The sequence below is a fragment of the Coloeus monedula genome, assembly GCF_965178545.1.
Source record: "Coloeus monedula genome assembly, chromosome: 3".
NCBI classification, from domain to species: domain Eukaryota; kingdom Metazoa; phylum Chordata; class Aves; order Passeriformes; family Corvidae; genus Coloeus; species Coloeus monedula.
Window position 1 is genome coordinate 23,106,001 of NC_138783.1, and position 11,654 is coordinate 23,117,654.

Consider the following 11,654-nt stretch of genomic DNA (forward strand, 5'->3'; position numbering starts at 1 on the left):
GGCTGCCCGGGAGACGTGGCAGTGAGGGCTGATGCTCTCATCACACGGCGACAGCGGCGGCCCCCGGCGGCCGCGGCCGGCCCAGGGAGGGCAGGAGCCGCGGGGCGGGGCGGCGGCCGCGCCGCGCCGCCATCTTGGTGGTGGCAGCCAGAGCTGTGGCGCTGCCGTCGGCCTGTCCTCGCTGCTGGGGCTCCTCAGGCAGGCGCTCCGTCTCGTGTGCTCCGGAATCACAGGTTAAAATAGATAGCGAGAGCTCCACACCGAATTACGCAATCAGGTTGGCAAAGACCTCTGAGATCATGGAGTCCAACCTATGTGCGATCACCGCCTTGTCAAATAAACCATGGCACTGAGTGCCACGTCCAGTCCTTCCTTAAACACCTTCAGGGACTGTGACTCCACCACCTCCCTGGATAGCCCATTCCAATGTCTAATCATCCTTTTAGTCGAAGAAATTCCTCCTAATGTCCAATCCAAACCTCCTCTGGCACAGTTTAAGACTGTGTCCTCTTGTCCTGTTGCTTGTTGCCTGGTAGAAGAGACCAATCCCCACCTTGCTACAGCCTCCTTTCAGATGGTTGAGAGAGTATTAAGGTGCTCCCTGAGCTTTCTCTTCTCCAAGCTAAACCCCAGCTCCCTTAGCTGCTCGGCATCAGACCCGTGCTCCAGACCCCTCACCAGCTCCGTTGCCTTTTTCTGGACTTGCTCCAGCATCTCAATGTCTTTCTTGCTTTCTTGTAGTGAGGGGTCCAGAACTGGACACGGGACTTGATGTGTGGCCATGTCTTGCATCATGAGATTCCATTAAAAACAAAATCATAAAATCGTAGTGAACTGGTTCATTATAGCCAGCACATCTATTTATCCCATGGCTGGACATCAGCAGCTGGAAAGCCTTGCTGCCATTGCCACCCTCAGTCGACGTGGAGAAGGCTCGTGTTCCCCTTTGAAACCAGCACAGACTCCACCTCTTATTTTATATAGTTTACATCATGCCAGCTCCCACACTTTCAAATGTCCCATCATCCTTCCTGTCTTCTGGTGTATACACACAGCTGTCATTCCATAAGTCCATCTCCATGAAATCTCAGCTGAGTTTGTTTTGTCCATGACCTTGAGTTGCATTTGCCATAACAGTCTTTTGGGGCAGAGAAGATGGTGTGTGTTGTTGGACTGTTGCATGGTGAAGCCAGTTCTGATTACATCACCACTGCACTTGTCCAGATTCATCAAAGTTCATTCTTTATTAACGTGGTTATCAAAAGGGAGTTGGGTTCAGATCCCCAAATCTGGAGTTGGTGGAGACGGGTGCTGCAAAGTGCTCAGTGCACTGATGAGCATATCACCACCATATAAGTGATAACACACAGTCTTATATAGCAATTACATCAAACAGTTTAATTAATTGTAATTCCCACCCAAAATCAAATCCTCTTGAGGCACACACCAGACTTCTCCATCCTTCCATGTTACCCATCAAGTGCACCCAAGTCCTTGAGCAAAAGCAATCCCATGGATTGGTTTTGCTTTTGCCTGAGGCAGGAATAACCCAGACTTTTTTCCCCAGCATATTTTTTATGTGCACTACTGGGAATATGCCCAGTTCTCCACTATGTAAAAGTTTTGATTGAGCAGTGCCAGCCTGACTGACAGATTCGCTGGTGCTGACTAACCAAGTGGCTTTTGCTAAATGTTTGGAGATTCTACCCATTGCTCTCAGTGCAGTCTTTAACAGTTCATTGCAGTGCTGGATTTTTCCCTGGAGGCTGGTGTGCCATAGGGGCTGTTATATCCACTCAGTACTATGTTTTTGGCCCAGTTGTCTACAAGGTAGTTTTGGAAATGAGTCCCATTGTGTGACTCAGTTGCTTCTGGCCTACCAGGTTCCCACAAGACTTGCTTTTCAAGGCCCAGGATAGTTTTCTGGGTGGTGCTATGGGGCCCAGAATATGTTTCCAGTCCTGTGAGCCCATGGTGGATTTGTGGGAGTGTGATATAGTCAATCTCCCAGGCCTTCTTATATTTCAGCCACTGTCCTTCTTACTAGAGAGCCTTTAACCACTTGACTTGCTTAATTTCAGCATGCTTCCCGTTCATGGATAACCTATGTGACAGTGTCCATGGTCAAATCTACCCCTCAATCATGAGCCCGTCTATAGTTGCATTGCTTTCTTGATGGCCTGAGGTGTCATGGGCCCACGGGGCTATAAATAATTCACCTTTATGTTGCCAATCCAGATCCACCTGAGCCACCTACTGGTTGTTTGGATGTTCTGCAGTGGCCCGACTCGGGCACACGAGCATTTTACATGATGCACCTTCACAACCAGGTTCTCCACCCAGGCAGCAATATCCTGTCACAATGCAGCAGCCCAGGTGGGTTGACCTCTGCACTGCCAGCTACTCTGTTTCCATCACTGCAACCACCTCCACAGGGCATTTGCCATCATCCCTGACTCAGTAGAAATGTAAAGTATTGGCCATTTTTCCTCATTCAAAAATGTCTGAAGCCTGCTGGGTGGCTTTCACCTCTGCAAACTGACTGGACTCACCTTCTCCTTCAGCAGTTTCTGCATCTTGTCGTAGGGGACCCAATACAGCTGCCTTCCACCTCCAATGCTTTCCTACAACACGTCAGGACCCATCAATAAACAGGCCATATTGCTTCTCACTTTCTGATAATTTGTCACATAGTGCAGCCTCTTCAGCACATCTCACCCCCTCCTCTGATCATATTCTGAAATCTTTACCTTCTGGCCAGTTCATGATCACTTTCAAGATTTCTGGATGCCTGGGGTTTCCTATTCGAGCTCATTATGTGATCAGTGGTATCCCACTTATTCCACATAGCATCAGTTGTCTGATATGCAGAGGAAGCCCTTGCTTTGAACATCCAGTCCAGCAGAGATAACTGGGGTGCCAGAAGGAGCTCTGCTCCAGTACCAATCACTAACTGGAGTGCCAGAAGGAGCTCTGCTCCAGTACCAATCACTACCAAAGCAGCTCAAAGCTCTTCATAAGCCACAGTTATCTCTTTTTCAGCTGGAACGTAGCAGGCCTTAGATCCTCTGGCTCCAAAAGCCATGGGGTTGACCTCAAGTTTCCCATGGTGCTTTCTGCCAGAGGTTCCACATAGGGTCAATCTCCCTGGCTGCAGCACAGCTCACATTTCTAACATCTCGCTCTGCCCAGACTGGCCCAAGGGCTATTGCATGAATTATCTCCTGTTTAGTTTGTTCAAAGGCTTGTTGATGCTCCAGGTCCCATTTGGTACCACTCTTCTGCTGGGTCACTTGATAGAGAGGACTGTAATTTGGAATGAGCATTCTCTAAAAACCCGCAGCACCTTAGAAAGCTTGCGTTTCCTTCTTGCTAGATGGTGGAGATGTAGCTGTTGTTTTGTTGATCACACCCACTGGGATCTAATGATGTCCATCTTGCCTGGGTGACATACAGCATCTTTCTTGAAGGGATACTTCTCTTTCATGCCTGACAGAGTCATTTCCAGAGGCTGAGGACTTGTATCCCTTTTTCAATAAGCTTGTCAATTCCCCTTTCCCTAGAGAGTGACCCCAGATGCTTGGCTTCCCTACCCTCTAATTCCAGGCTACTAGTCCCATTATCCCAGCATTGAAGCAGCCAGGCGATAATGTGCTCACCTGGACAATGGATGAAATCTTTTCCCATAATCCATAATTCACTCAGTGATAGGGATCGACTGGTGGTTACCTTCTGTTCTGCTTCTTCCTCCTTTTCTTGTGATGGCCCCACTTTGTCCCCATTTACTAAATGAGTCGACTTTCATGTCCATTTCTTCTTGTCTGTAGGGGTGACTGACACTGGCATGGGTTGGGTCTCTGGTTCAGCTGCACTGCCTGTCACTGGAGTTGGAGTAGCTGCAGTGCCTAACGCTTTGCCATCAGATCCAGAGACCATCTCATCCCCTTGAGGTACTAAATAGCGTTGAACAGGGATCAGTAGGCATGGGCCAGGCCCCAGCACATCTCAGTTATTTGTGCCTGTCTGGAATTGACAGGATAACAGCATACTTCTCCCAAATATTTATTCTGCACTTGTTCCAGGAGGAAGTTCCAAAAAAGTTCCCACTGTTCTAGGTACTTGCCACATTCTATCCTACACATCCTGCTACTTGTAACTATCCAAACTCAGGGAATTCTCTTGGTAGTATTCTTAAATAGTTGTTTAACCACAAGCAAGACCTGGAACATATTCAGCATTCCTGGAAAGAGGACCATGCTAGTTTCAACATCCCAAGGACATTCAAAATTTTCAAAATCCTCAAACACTACTGTAATTAGTCTGACAGGAAAGGGGAAAGTGGGGAAGGATGTCTCCTCCATAGGTTGTCTCTAGGAGGAGGAAAGACAAAGGGTGTGATTATTGGTAGTTCCCAACAGATGGCTCTCGAAGAACAGAGGTGAACAATGCTGAGTACACACACCAGATTAGTCTTACAACCAGTAATTCTATCATATCACAAGCCAGCATTACGAAGTACAATGAAATGATAACCTTAGCCCAGACCTCAAAGGCAATAAAGCCAAGACAGGGAACACACGCTGCAAGTAAAGTGCTCCATAATACAGCCCTGAGAACAAGTGCAATGACTCTGAGAGCAAATAAATCAATGTTGTGATCAGTGAATGTTAAACCAATGCAGCAAATGCTTATAATGAATTTGTTTTAACATGCTCTGGTCAGATCTGTCTTTACCTCAACCCTCAGGGCTCCATGTTGAGCGCCAAGAAGTATGTTGACACAGTGTAACACCAGCTGGCAACCAAGTACCACCCAGACTCACTGCCCCACCCACCCCGCAGTGGAATGGGGAGGAGAACCGGAAAAAGGGCAAATCAGTGGGTTGAGATAAGAACAATTAAATAATTGGCATAAAGTAAAACATTAATGCAACTAGTAATAATTGTAATGAAAACAGAGATTACACAAAGAGAGAGAAATAAAACTCAAGATAAGAAAAATCAACAAACCAACAGTCATGCCCAATACAGTTGCTCACCACCCACTGACTGATGCCCAGCCTATCCCCTAGAAGCCACCAGCAACTCCTGGCCAGCTTCTTCCAGTTTATATACTGAGCGTGACATTCTACAGTATGGAATACCCCTTTGCCCAGCCTGGGTCAGCTGTCCTGGCCATGCTCCCTCCCAGTTTCTTGTGCACCTGCTCCCTGGCAGAGCACGGCAAGCTGAAAAATTCTTCACTTAGGGTAAGCAGTACTTAGCAACAACCACAACATCATTGTATAATCAACATTATTCTCATACCAAATTCAAAACGCAGCACTGCACTAGCTACTAGGAAGAAAATTAACTTTATCCCAGCCAAAACCAGGACAGCTCTTCTGTTTTACTTTTAAAACAAATGTCTGGAAGGGGCTCTGGTAAAGTCTTATTGGCTTATCAGTGTGATTTGGCTTGCTTCTGGTAGAGAATTCTCCCTCTTCATTCCCTGCCAGCAGATCAGGGTCTGTGCCTCATGCATTCACTTTCCTACCTTCTCCCTCAGCAGCATTCTCGCTTAATTTCCATGTCTACAAACTGGATCACAGTGGCTGCTCAGTGAACAGACTGATTGTGTCTGCATCACTGCCTTCACACCTCAGCTTTGCTCATCCTTCCCCTTTAGCCACAGAAATGACCAGTGACAGCCCAGCTGTACCAGCAGTCTGTGGCTGTAGTTCTGTGTCTGAACCTCTGTAATACACACCTCGTACAAGGAAATATGCCAAAACGTTCTATTGCTCCAGATCAGCTGGAAAAAGTACCCAAACAAAAGAGTGAAATATTCAAGAAAATAAATTGTTCTTATCCTCAGTCCAGTTGTCTCTAAGGCCTGAGATGCGTGCTCCAAGAGAAACCTGCTCTTTGTGTGAAATATGCCCAGGAGAACTTAGCTGATGGAACTGTGCAACAAACCACAGTAAGGTAGGAGACAGAGATCTGTGCTATTTCAACAAGGGTGAAATTCCTTCTCAGTCACAAATCTGAACAGCAGTTCAAGTCTGGATATATGTAGATGAACCTTACAGCTGCTGTGCATTTTGAATCAAAGAAGTAACTTTGTGCTATGTATTAAAGTTAGGCTAATGACTTGAGCACAATTTTGGGGGGATGTTTTAAAGATTTACAGAATGTCACAGGTTAGCAAGCATAGTCCCGGAAGGGATGTCCTTGCTAAGGGGTGCTTACAGTTTCCTCTGGGAACTGATAGAACCTATCAGCTGGACAGTTTGATTATGGACAATTCTCTAAGCCACTTAAAGTTGTGACCACCTCCGTGATCCACATTTAAGAATAGGCAAACTCCCCCTCCAAGCTCTCTCTCGTTTCCGGTGCTGGCACAGGTGGCTGCGGGCCCCGTGTGGGGGCCAGTGGGCCCGGCCAGGCCCTGCTTGGGCCAGGCTGGGCCGGGCCACGGCCATCCTGGAGCCATGGACCTGTTCCAGCCATGGAACCCCCCCCACTGCCTTGCCGTGGGCAGCCGGAGCGGCTCGGCTCTCCCCCCTCTCCACTGCGATAAGAAAAATTCAACATTCCAGCTGCAAAGCTGCAAGGCCGAGGTGAGATTAACCCTTTTACTGCTGTGAAGAGCTGAAAACCTGAGGGAAGAGAGAGAGGGGATGCTTAAAGCTGAAATTCTGTTGTGAAGCTATGATATATCAGAGTATCCTGTTGTAATTTCATGAAGATATGGGGGGTGGAGTGTTCAATTCATAAGCAAAAGCACCTGCGCTGAGATAGGCAGATGCTGACGCAGCTGTAATTTCATGAGAAGTTTGGACAGGGAGAGATGGAAGTGATGAGGACTTTTGCTCCAAACGGGAAAGGAGAAAACCTCAGTCCCTAGAGATGAACCAGATGAGGACTTTTGCTCCAAATGGGAAAGGAGAAACCTCAGTTCCTAGAGATGCTCCCAGAGATAGTCCTAAAGATGAAGATGAGGAAGACCCTTTGCTCCCAGGGAAGGAGAAGGGCCTCTGTTTTTGTTTCTGAACGGCTCAACCTTAAAATTGTACCCCAAAAACCTTCAAGAGTGGACCCTCGAAAGCAGTTGCGGGAAAAGCTGCAAGTCGGGGGAAAGGACTCACACACAGGCAGAGAGACTCCTCTTCCTAAATGGACTGAACAATATTTGGAAGTGGGCGGCTGTCTCGTTGTGGTAATGTTTTCATTCATAGCATGAGCAAGAAGAGACTTCTCTTTCTAAATGGACTAAACAAGGTTATTATGGAAGTGGTAAACAGACTGAACATCTTAAGGGTTGTCTTTTTACATTGTCAGTGGGAGAAGGGAGGAAGGTGGGGGGAGGAGGAGAGCTCTGAAGGTGGTATAATTTTTTTTTCTTCCCTCTTTTAGGTCGGTTAATAAACTTTATATTCTTTCAAGTTTGGTGCCTGCTTTGCATTTCTCCTAATTCTTATCTCACAACAGATAAACAGTAATGAGTATTTTGGACCAAACCACTACACTAAATTGGTGTTTCCGCCCGGTTACAAACCGAACCCGCGACACACACTCTCCTCACTAGCATATTATGTACTAATTGTTATGCCTACAGAATTCAATAAAATGGTATGGAGACTTAGGTGTCTCTTCTTTTCCTTTCTCATTCTTACATGGAAATGTTAATATGGCCAGGACAATAATGGAGTGACAATTTGTACCCACCTGCCCTTCATAATGATATTTCAGAAATAACTTGCATTTGTCTGCCAGGGTCCTCGTGTGCAATCCATGGCATGTTGTATTTTTATCAATGAATTCATCAGAGAGCTGCACAAATGTTTGGATCCTTGCTTTCCTTATATTTGCAAGGAAACTGTAATCCAGACTGAGCCAAGGAAACTAGTACTGAGAAACAAGGAACAGGTCAGGCAGAATGGCAAAAATGAGACCATCCTGGCTAGGTTTTGTGAAATCTGCCTTGTTCAGCAGTCTTCTAACTTATCCTTGCTTGAGACTTTATCATAAAACACTGGATTACGTATGTGGGAAGCCCAGCAAAGCACAGAGGTCCAGTTCAAAAAGAGCCTTCTTTGATTAAATGTGTAACTGCTGCAGGGACTTAGAACACTCCTACTGAATCATGCAACAGCAGTTTGCCCCCAGCAAACACTAACAGTATACAACTTCCTATGCTCTCATCACATTTGATTTTCCTATCTGTTCCTTCCAACTCTCATTTCTTTTCTGTATTTAGGTTAATGTGATTTTCACCCACTTCTCACTTCTGCTATGCTTTGTGTTTTCTGCTGTCCCTGAGAAAACATAGACCCCTTTTGCCACTCATTCTCCCTCCTGTTTCAAATCCTTTTCCTGTCTTACTAACTCCTCAATTTTTCATTTTATCAAACACCCCCTCTATCCTTTCACTCCAGGGAACAGGAATAGTCCTTTAAATTTACCCTGGGATACAGCTGTTGCTTATCTCAAAGTCTTACCTTGATAAAGCGAAGATGTAACTTCAGTCTTGTGTACACATGTCCAGGTGAGGTTGGGTACCACTAACTGTGTAATTGTAGTGACATGAAATTCAGCATGAACTAATTGCTGTAATGTCCAGCAACTGCTGGGATGACTTTTGAAGATCTCTCTGTACCATAACCACATGCAAGAAGGAGTCGCCATTGTTACTCACATTTCGAGGCCACATGGCACCAGCTTTCATCCAAACAATTATGAGGTAAAAATCCCTGTGTTTAAACTGTGAGACTGAAGAACAGAGATGAAAAGAAAAGCTGCTTTCAAATGCTGCAGGGAAGAACACCCAACATAGACTTTATATCTGCATCCAAGAAAACAGGGCTTCTATGCATCTTCTAAAAGTATGTGTAATAACAAATTTATTTCAAGTCACTGATGTCTATGTGAGTAAGAAATGAACCTGCAGGGCTTCAAAATCTACTGCAGCTCAACAAATAGCAGCATTACCACAATCAGACCCAAATGACCCATGATCCGATTCTGTTTGTGCAGAAATTCTGCCATTTCTATGGCGCAGTATTGAGATAAACTACATCCGGGATTGCTTCCTCAGTAATTTTTTAGCAGCACTAACAACCTGCAGGGAAGGATTTGATTTCTTAGGGAAACCTTTTATGTTGTGCTGGGCAAGTTGATGAGGTATCAGGTTTGCTGTCTGATATCATTGCTGTTTCCGGACAGGAAAAAATATTGGTCTCTCCATGACCTTAAGGTAATAATGTTGCTCACTCAGCATGCCATGTACTGTGTGTCCTTCTCCAAACTGGAGATGTAGCATTCCACTGAAATACCTCCTGCTAAGTTTACAGGTAATTATTTATTGGATGGCATTATTTCCACAACTAATGATCTTTGCTCCTTTTCAAAAATTAAAAAAGTATCATTTTACACTTTGCAAACCTTGAGTCACTGGGGCATCTGGGAAAATCCCAGCTTGCACTACATTTGCATGTGGTGTGGAGCTCAACAATGATTGATATTCTGGGTAGTTTAAATTCAGTCCTTGTCATATTCTACAAGTGAGATTAAAACCAGCAGCTAAAGAGCGCACCTAGGACAACGTGAATATTTGAAGTAGCGGAAAATGTAACATTTGCTTCACAAGAGAATAAAGATAGAACACTGAAGGAGACCCCAGACTCAGGGCCCTTCTCAAGACTGTTCCCATGAGATCCACAAGGTTTTATTTTTTGGAACAAGCATAACATTTAGTTTGGAGAAAAGAAACCTGGTTAAACAAAGTTAGACAAATGTTACATTTGCAAGATAAGAATATTTGTGGAGGAAAACACACACAGAGACTTTTATAGAAAGTGCTTACATCAGTTAAACACAGTGTTCCGTGAGCCATAAACAGAGTTAATTGCTGTTCTCACAATGTTTCCCACATCCCCTGCGATCACATAGCCCAAGTTTCCCATACATCCTTTAGATGCATACATCCTGCATCACAGTATTCCTGATGACTGCAAGTCCATACAACGCTTTCAGGTGCTCTGCATAATGCGGTTCGTTTTGAGCATCTTCACACACACCTTTGGCCATCTCACCTCTCCCTTCCCTATCCTGTGAGACCACCACCACAGTAATTTCAGGTCTCATTGTTCGTTTCCTTCTCTTTGTTGGTCTGTAGGACGAGTGATTTGCTGTGTGCACTGGGATTTAAGATACACGCTGGTTAAATCTGTGGTATGAGGGCAGACTGACAAGCTGGATAATGCCAATGCACTCTCAGTGGGTCAAATAATGACTAACACTCTGGGTCACTCTCTCAGCAGAGAGTGTCTTCTGTATCTACAGTTCTGATCCACACAGCACTAACAGAAATGTACTATATTTGAGACCCATGCACTTTGGCAGATTTGTTTACAATCTGGAAGTAGCATCTGGATCTGACAATTTCATAACATCATAAAACCTGACTAAAACTATCAATAGATATGACTGATGCCACTAGAAAAGGGGTCACTCACACAGCTATTACTGGACAACTCCTCACATCTCTTTTAATTTTGGATTATCAACATTTGTTACTATTTACAAACAGAAGGAATTTAATACTATCCTTCATTTTTCCTCAGATCTAATTTCTGACAATTACATTGTTTTGCTTTATTTAATTTCCTACCCTGTTAAACAGAAGCTTTCTCCTCTCTGGTTCTTTCAACAGAAGTAATTTCTCTCCACAAAAGAAGATGAATTTTTCCCTTTTCTTGAAGGACTTTTGTGGTGCTTGACAGCAGATTCCTCGTGGGTGCAGCTGTATGAGGTCTGGGTGGTGTATTCCAGCTCCTGACAGGCACATATGCAGGCTCACTCTAGAGCAGGGTAACAGCATCATCATCCCTACTGCTCCCCTTTTGCTCTCCTTGCTACTGTCGGTGAAACTGCTTTGTTATTTGATCAAATAATTGGACTTTTTTGGCAGAGAGGGACTGTTAGGTTGAAAAGGTTTGTATAGAGAAACAACAGATGCTAAGTTACAGCAATATGAAATTTGGTTAATCCATACGGTGATCTAATGTGTCCTGCAGGTGAAAACACCTTTGATTTTGAGGCTTTTTTTAAATATTAACTTACTAGTAACAGATAAACACTTTCAGCCATCTGCATGTGGGCAAACACACTTGAAGAGGTTTTTTGCACTCTTTAAGAGTTCGACACCGAAAGCCCTGTTGTGATTTCACTTAAGGAAGGGGAACACCATTCTCGTTCCCGAGCATTAGGTTTTGGAAGCAGGCATCTTAAGTTCTTATCTCTAAGAACTCCTGCGGAGCCTCACCTAATTTTCACTGTAAAGAAGAGCTAAATATCACACAGCCGCAGAATCACAGAATGGTTCGGGTCGGAAGGGACCTTAAGGATCCCCTGGCTCCACCCCCTGCCACGGACAGGGACATCTTCCAATAGATACGTTTGGAGAGGAAGTGAGACTTGGCTTCTGACGAGCACCAGCCATACAAATACTGTGATGCCCAAGCCCTCGGAGCTCCCCCGCAGCTCCAAAAAAACGCCCCAAAAACCAAAACCCCAGGCGGTTCAGCATTCCCGTAAATGGCAAAGCTGGCAGAGTTCTGTCACCGCCACTAGCAGCCCGGGCGTGCCGAGCCGCTGGGACCGTCCGAGCCG